The sequence below is a fragment of the Bos grunniens genome, chromosome 18, assembly GCF_055505025.1.
Source record: "Bos grunniens cultivar Pamir isolate PY7600 chromosome 18, Bosgru_T2T1.0, whole genome shotgun sequence".
Taxonomy (NCBI): domain Eukaryota; kingdom Metazoa; phylum Chordata; class Mammalia; order Artiodactyla; family Bovidae; genus Bos; species Bos grunniens.
In genome coordinates this window covers 41,418,426-41,426,931 of record NC_141182.1, presented here as the reverse complement: position 1 = coordinate 41,426,931, position 8,506 = coordinate 41,418,426, and the positions used below count along the sequence as shown (strand labels likewise).

Below are 8,506 nucleotides of genomic sequence, written 5' to 3'. Positions count from 1 at the left end.
GACAATACATAATGATAAGGGGTCAGTTCTCCAGGAAGACAAAACCATGCTTAATGTTCATATGCCTAACAACAGAGCATCAAAACATGTGAGACAGAAATCTAACAGAACTTCAAAGAAAAATAGACAAATTCATTATTATAGTTGGAAACTTTGACATTCCTGTACCAGTAACTGACAGATTCAGTGGGCACAAAATCAGTAAGGATATAGTTGAATATATAGCACCATAAATCAACTGGATCTAATTGACTTTTATAGACTGCTTCATTCAATAAAGTAGAATACACATTGTTCTCAAGCCCACATGAATGTTCACCATGATAAAACACATTCTAAGTTATAAACAAATTTGAAGGAATATATGTTATGCAGAGGATGCTCTCAGACCACAACGGAATAAACTAGAAATCTGTAGCAGAAAGAGACCTGGAAAATCCCCAAATATTTGATGATTAAATACACTTCTAAATAATACATGGGTTAAAGAAGTCTCAGGAGAAATTTTAAAATAGTTTCAACTAAAACAAAATAAAAATGCAATTTATTAAAATTTGTGAGATGGAGTAAAGCAGTGATTTTATAACATTGAATGCATATATTAGAAAAGAAGAAACAAATAAGATCAACAATCTAAGCTTTCACGATAGGAAACTAGAAAATAAATGGCAAATTAAATTTATAATAAGCAGAAGAAAAGAAATAATAGAACTAATAAAATAAATAAGTGATACAGAAATCAAGAAAGAACAGAGAAAATCAATAAAACCAAAAGCAAATTTTTTTAGAATATCAATAAAATTGAAAACCCCTAGACAGGCTAAGGAGAAAAGATACTGACCCACAGACATTAAAATAATAGTGAAGAGTTATTAATAAAAAAAATTCTATGCTCACAAATTTGATATCTTAAATGAAATGGACCAGTTCCTTAAAGATGTAATCTACAAAAACTCATAGCAGGGGAAACCATTTAAACAAACCTGTATTCAATAAATAGTTAAATTGAAATTAATAAACTTCCCAAATAGAAAGCACCAAGTCCACATGGCTTTACAGGTGAATTCTATCACATATTTAAGGAATAAGTCCTACTGATTCTCTAAAACCTGTTCCAGAAACCAGAAGCAGAGGGAACAATGCTATGCTAATGCTAAGTCGCTTCAGTCATGTCCGACTCTGTGAGACCCCATAGACGGCAGCCCACCAGGCTCCCCCGTCCCTGGGATTCTCCAGGCAAGAATACTGGAGTGGGTTGCCATTTCCTTCTCCAATGCATGAAAGAGAAAAGTGAAAGTACAATACTTAGCTCATTTTGTGAGGCCAGTATTACCTCAAACAGAATCAGAGAAAGACACGACAAGAAGGGTAATGTCTTTACAAGAAAGACTAATATCTTTCATGAATACAGATGCAAAAATTCTCAATAGTGTATAAAAAATTTTATAACATTACCAAGTGGGATTTATCCCAGGTTTGCAAGGCTGATTCAATATTCAATAACCAATTAATATAATCAGTCATAGTAAAGTGTATAGTCACTCAACCGTGTCTAACTCTTTGTGACCCCATGGACTGTGGCCCACCAGGCTCCTCTGTTCATGGGATTTTCCAGGCAAGAATACTAGAGTGGGTTGCCATTTCCTTCTCCAGGGGATCTTCCTGATCCTGAGATCAAACCTGGGTCTCCCACATTGCAGCCAAGTTTTTTATCATCTGAGCCACCAGTTCAGTTCAGTTCAGTTCAGTCGCTCAGTCATGTCCGACTCTTTGCGACCCCATGAATTGCAGCACATCAGGCCTCCCTGCCCATCACCAACTCCCGGAGTCCACCCAACTCACGTCCATTGAGTTGGTGATACCATCCAGCCATCTCGTCCTCTGTCGTCCCCTTCTCCTCCTGCCCCCAATCCCTCCCAGCATCAGGTTCTTTTCCAATGAGTCAACTCTTTGTATGAGGTGGCCAAAGTACTGGAGTTTCAGCTTTAGCATCATTCCTTCCAAAGAACACCCAGGGCTGATCTCCTTTAGAATGGACTGATTGGATCTCCTTGCAGTCCAAGGAACTCTCAAGAGTCTTCTCCAACATCACAGTTCAAAAGCATCAATTCTTCAGTGCTCAGCTTTCTTCACCATCCCCATAATCAGTTATATCAACAGGCTAAAGAAGAAAATCATATAATCATATTAGTAGATACATAAAAAGCATTCAACAAACTTCAATATCTATTTATGATGAAAACTCACAGAATACTAGAAATAGAGAGGATTCTCTTCAATTTAATGAAGAACATCTACAAAAACCCTATAGCTAACATCATAGTTGGTGGTGAGAAACTAGATACATCCCCCCCATAACTAGGAATAAGGCAAGGCTCCTTCTCATCATTGCCAACACTGTTCTGAAAATCCTAGCTAAATTAATAAGGGAAGAAATTTGCTTTCCTATATACCCCTGAACAGCAAGGAGATCAAACCAGTCAATCCTAAAGGAAATCAACCCTGAGAATTCATGGGAAGGACTGATGCTGAAGCTGAAGCTCCAATACTTTGACCAGCTGATGCAAGGAGTCACCTCTTTAGAAACAACCAGGATGCTGGGAAAGATTGAGGGCAAGAGAAGAAGTGGGTGACAGAGGATGAGATGGTTGGATGGCATCACTGACTCAATGGACATGAGTTTGAGCAAACTCTGGTAGATAGTGAAGGACAGGGGAGCCAGGTGTGCTGCTGTCCAGGGGTCTCAAAAAGTTGAACACTATTTAGCAACTAAACAATAACAAAAACACCAGCAATGGACATACGGAATTTGAAATTAAAAGCACAACACCATTTACATTAGCACACAAAAAGTGAAATATCGAATATAAATCTAACAAAATGTATACAAGATCTATATGAGGGAAACTACCACATTCTGATGAAAACAATAAATACATAAAAGAAAACCTGAAAAGGGGAAGATAGACCACGCCCATAAATAGGATGATTCAATTTTGTTAAGATAACAATTAATTCCAACTTGATCCACAGATTCAACACATGCTCAAATAAAATCCCAACAAAACAAGTCACCTCAAGTTGGCATAACCAACTCATTTCAAATTTTACATGGAAAGGCAAAAGACTCTTAAGTAGTCAATACTATATTGAAGAAGGAGAATGAAGTCAAAGGACTGACGTACCAAGCTTCAAGTCTTACTATAAAGGCATGGTCAGCAAAACAATGTGGTGTTTGCAAAAGAATAAACAATGGATGAATCAGTGGAACAGATACAGACCATACATATATAGTCAATGGAGCAGATGTAGATACATACAAATATAGTCAACTGATCTTTCATAAAGGAGCAAAAACAACCACACAAAGGAAAGATAATCTTTTCAACAAAGTATTCTTGAACAACTGGACATTCACATGTAAAAAATTAATCTAGACACTAACCTTATACTTTCACAAGAATTATTTCAAAACAAGCCATAGTTCTTTCCCTCCAAATCCCTCCACCAAATCAAGGTGGAGGCTGTGGGCGTGTTCAAGATTCAGCTCCACCTACAACCCATCACCATGGCCCAGGAAGACATTGCTGCTAGAGGTGCAATGGATGTTAGTACTGCTCTGCAAGAAGTGCTGAAGACCTCCCTCATCCATGATGGCCCAGCAAGTGGAATTCCTTAAGCTGCCAAAGCTTCAGACCATCGCCAAGCCCATCTCTGTGTGCTTGCATCCAACTGTGATGAGCCTACGTATGTCAAGTTGGTGGAGGCCCTTTGTGCTGAGAACCAAATCAACTTGACTAATGTTGATGACTGGAGAAGAAAATGTCAACCCACTCCAGTAGTCTGGCTTGGAAAATCCCATGGACAGAGGAGCCTGTCAGGCTACAGTTCATGAGGTCACAAAGAACTGGACATGACTGAGCAACTGAAAAAACACAAAGTTGAGGACAACAAGAAACTAGGGGAGTGGGTAGGCCTCTATAACATTGACAGAGAGGGAAAACCCCATAAAGTGGTTTGTTGCAGTTGTGTGGTGGTTAAGGACTATGGCAAAGAGTGTCAGGCCAAGGATGCCATCAAGGTGTATTTAAAATGCAAGAAATTATCAAAAATAAAAACTAGACTCTTGTCCCTCAAAAAATAAACAAAAAACTCAACAAACTAACAAAAAGCGCTCATAGACCTAAATGTAAAATGTAAAGCTATAAAACTCCCAGAAGATAACATGGCAGAAAAATCTAAGTGACCTTGTGTTTTCTGATGAACTTTAGTTGTAACAAAAGCATGATCCCAGAAAGAAAATTTGGTGAGTTGGATTGGATTAAAGTTTAAAACTTTTCGGCAAAAGACACTGTTAAGAGAATAAAAAGACAAATCACAGACGGAGAAGAAATATCTGCAAACACACATGTCACAAAGACCTTTTATCAAAAATGCATAAAAAATTAAACAATCGAATTCAAAAATAAAAAATCTGAACAAAAACTTGACCAGAGGAAATATACAGATGGAAGGTAAGCATCGGAGATATTCAACATCATGTGTTATTAGTGAATTACAAATTAAAACAATGAGGTACTACCCCACACCTATTAGAATGAATAAAATTCAATACACTGACAATACCAGATGCTGATAAGGATGTGGGGAAATTTTCATTTGTTGCTAGTGAAAATTTCAAAGTGATGCAGCCACTTTGGAAGACAATTGGGAAGTTTCTTACAGAGTTAACCATAGACTTATAAAAAGATTCACATGCTCCTATGTATTTATCCGATGGGTTGAAACTTACGTCTAAACTTCATATGAAAACCTACACATTAATGTTTATAGCAGCTCTAGTCAGAACTGACAAAAATTGGAAGGAAATAAGATGCACAAAAAAGATTTTCACAACCCAGATAATCACAATGGTGTGATCACTCACCTAGAGCCAGACATCCTGGAACGTGAAGTCAAGTGGGCCTTAGGAAGCATCACTATGAACAAAGTTAGTGGAGGTGATGGAATTCCAGTTGAGCTATTTCATTTCCTGAAAGATGATGCTGTGAAAGTGCTGCACTCAATATGTCAGCAAATTTGGAAAACTCAGCAGTGGCCACAGGACTGGAAAAGTCCTGTGAATGAAAAGTCACTTTTCATTCCAATCCCAAAGAAAGGCAATGCCAAAGAATACTCAAACTACCATACAATTGCACTCATCTTACAAGCTAGTAAAGTAATGCTTAAAATTCTCCAAGCCAGGCTCCATCAATATGTGAACGGTGATCTTCTAGATGTTCAAACTGGTTTTAGAAAAGGCAGAGGAACCAGAGATCAAATTGCCAACATCCACTGGATCATGGAAAAAGCAAGAGAGTTCCAGAAAAACATCTATTTCTGCTTTATTGATGATGCCAAAGCCTTTAACTGTGTGGATCACAACAAACTGGAAAATTCTGAAAGAGATGGGAATACCAGACCACCTGACCTGCCTCTTGAGAAACCTGTATGCAGGTCAGGAAGCAACAGTCAGAACCGGAACAGACTGGTTCCAAATAGGAAAAGGAGTTCGTCAAGGCTGTATATTGTCACCCTGCTTATTTAACTTCTATGCAGAGTACATCATGAGAAATGCTGGGCTGGAAGAAGCACAAGCTGGAATCAAGATTGCCAGGAGAAATATCAATAACATCAGATATGCAGATGACACCACTCTTATGGCAGAGAGTGAAGAAGAACTAAAGAGCCTCCTGATGAAATTGAAAGAGGAGAGTGAAAATTTGGCTTAAAGCTCAGCATTCAGGAAACTAAGATTATGGCATCTGGTCCCAACACTTCATGGGAAATAGATAGGGAAGCAGTGTCAGACTTTATTTTTCTGGGCTCCAAAATCACTGCAGATGGTGATTGCACCCATGAAATTAAAAGATGCTTATTCCTTGGAAGGACAGCATATTAAAAAGCAGAAACATTACTTTGTCAACAATGGTCTGTCTAGTCAAGGCTATGGTTTTTCCAGTGGTCATGTATGGATGTGAGAGTTGGGCCATAAAGAAAGCTGAATGCCAAAGAATTGATGCTTTTGAACTCTCAAGAAGACTCTTGAGAGCCCCTTGGGCTGCAAGGAGATCCACACAGTCCATCCTAAAGGAGATCAGTCCTGGGTATTCATTGGAAGGACTGATGTTGAAGCTGAAACTCCAATACTTTGGCCACCTGATGCAAAGAGTTGATTCACTGGAAAAGACCCTGATGCTGGGAAAGATTGAGGGCAGGAAGAGAAGGGGACGACAGAGGATGAGATGGTTGGATGGCATCACTGACTCAATGGACATGGGTTTGGGTGGACTCTGGGAGTTGTTGATGGACAGGGAGACCTGGCGTGCTGCGGTTCACGGGATCACAAAGAGTCAGACACGACTGAGTGACTGAACTGAACTGAAGATGTCATTCAATATGTGAATGGACAGATAGTGGTACATTCATACAATGAAATACTATTCGGTGATACAAAAAAATGAGCTCTCAAGCCATGATACAACAGAGATGAATCTTAAATGCATATTTCTAAGTGAAAGAAGCCAATCTGAAAAGAGTGCATATTGTATGATTCCAACTCTATGGCATTTTGGAAAAGATAAAACTTTCGAGACAGTAAAAAGTTCATCACTTGTCAGGGGTTGTGGAGGAGAGATGGTGAAAATATGAATAGGTGGAACAGAGAGTCTTTTGTATAATGTAATGATTGTGCATAACTTTACATACTTGGAAAAACCTGAGTTTTTTCAGTTTTTTCATTAAGAGTGAAGCTTAATACAAACAATGGACTTTAGTTAATAACAATGTGTCAACTGGTTCAACAATTGTAACACCAATGTAAGTATTAATAAGAGGAGAAACTGTGGCCAGGAGATTTGGGAAGTCTTTTATTTTCCTTTCAATTTTTCTGTAAACATACAATTTCTGTAAAACATCTATTAAAATTATATGGATCAAGGAAGAAATTCAGAAAACATTTTGAATTGAAAGAAACTGTAAAGACACCATATAAAATTTGTGGTATGCACTTAAATCAGTGCTTAGGGAAAATTTAGAAGATTCTATGTTTATATTAGAGGGAACAAAGATCTCAAATCAACAACCTAAGCTACTATATAAGATGGAAAGGGGGCAAAATAAACCCAAAGTAAACAGAAGGAAGGAAATAATTAAAAGAAAATAAAAAAAAGCAATGAAACAAAAGTTGATTATTTGAAAAAAAATTTTAGGATAAATCTTTAACCAGACTAACCAAAAACAGAGATGGATGTACATTACACATAGTATAAATGACAAGATGGAAAATCCTAACAGACCCTAGAGATATTAAAAAGTTAATAAAGGAATTTTATGGGGAAACTTTATGCACTTAAATCCAACAAGCTAGTCTAAATGAGCCAATTCACTGAAAACTACAAAACCAAAATTTATACAAGAAGAAACAGATAACCTGAATAGTCTTATCATTATCAAAGACATTGAATTGCTATTTTAGAAAGAAAAACTGAAAACTTCAGGCTCCAATGGCTTCACTAACAAGTTCCAACAAATATTTTAAGAAGAAACATCAGTTCTACACAACCTATTCCTGAAAATAGCAGGAAATCTTTCCAACTAATGACTTAATCATTGCCCTAACACCAAAACCAAACCAAAACAGCATAAGAAAGGAAGACTACAGACCAACATCCGTCATGATTGCAAAACTCTGCAATATAATATCAGTAAATTAAATGCAGAAATACATAAGAAGAAGAATATACCAATAATTACCAAGTGGGGTTTATCCTGGGAGTGTCGGACTGGTACAATTCTGAAAATCAAGCGGTAAACTGCCTTAACCATCTAAAGAAGGAGAAAATACATAAATAAATTGATGTAGAAGAAGATTGGACAGATTTCAACACCCATTTATGTATTTTTTGAAACCCTCATCAAAATAGAAGTAGGACAGAAATTCTCAACCTAATAAAACTGTATAAAGGACATGTACAAAAAACCTACAGCTGATATCATACTTAATGATGGGAGACTGGAGGCTTCCCTCAAACAAGGATCAAGATAAGTATGTTTACACTCAGCAATCCTGTTTAACATCTTATAGGATGTCTTAGCCAGTATCATAAGACAAGAAAAAAATAAAGGCATGCAGGTTGAAAAAGAACAAATAAGATTGTCCTCCTCTCATAGAAAACATGATTGTCTACTTAGGCAATCCCAAGAAATCTACAGAGAAGTTTTCCAGAACTAATAAGTAACATTAGCATGGTCACAGGATAAAGGATCAACACAAAAATATAAAGTCTATTTCTAGATACTAGTAATGAATCACTGGAAACCAAGATTTTAAGTGAAAGTGTTAGTCACTCAGTAGTGTCCTACTCTTTGCCAACCCCATGGACTGTAGCCCACCAGGCTCTTCTGTCCACGGAATTCTCCAGGCAAGAATACTGGAGTGAGTTGCCGTTCCCTTCTCCAGAGGATC

General features: G+C 37.4%; 1 pseudogene; it reads left to right on the top strand.

Annotated features, from left to right (window-relative positions):
• The first annotated feature begins 3,568 nt into the window (after positions 1 to 3,568).
• On the top strand, positions 3,569 to 4,144 carry LOC147353556 (small ribosomal subunit protein eS12 pseudogene; annotated as a pseudogene).
• Positions 4,145 to 8,506: the final 4,362 nt, after the last annotated feature.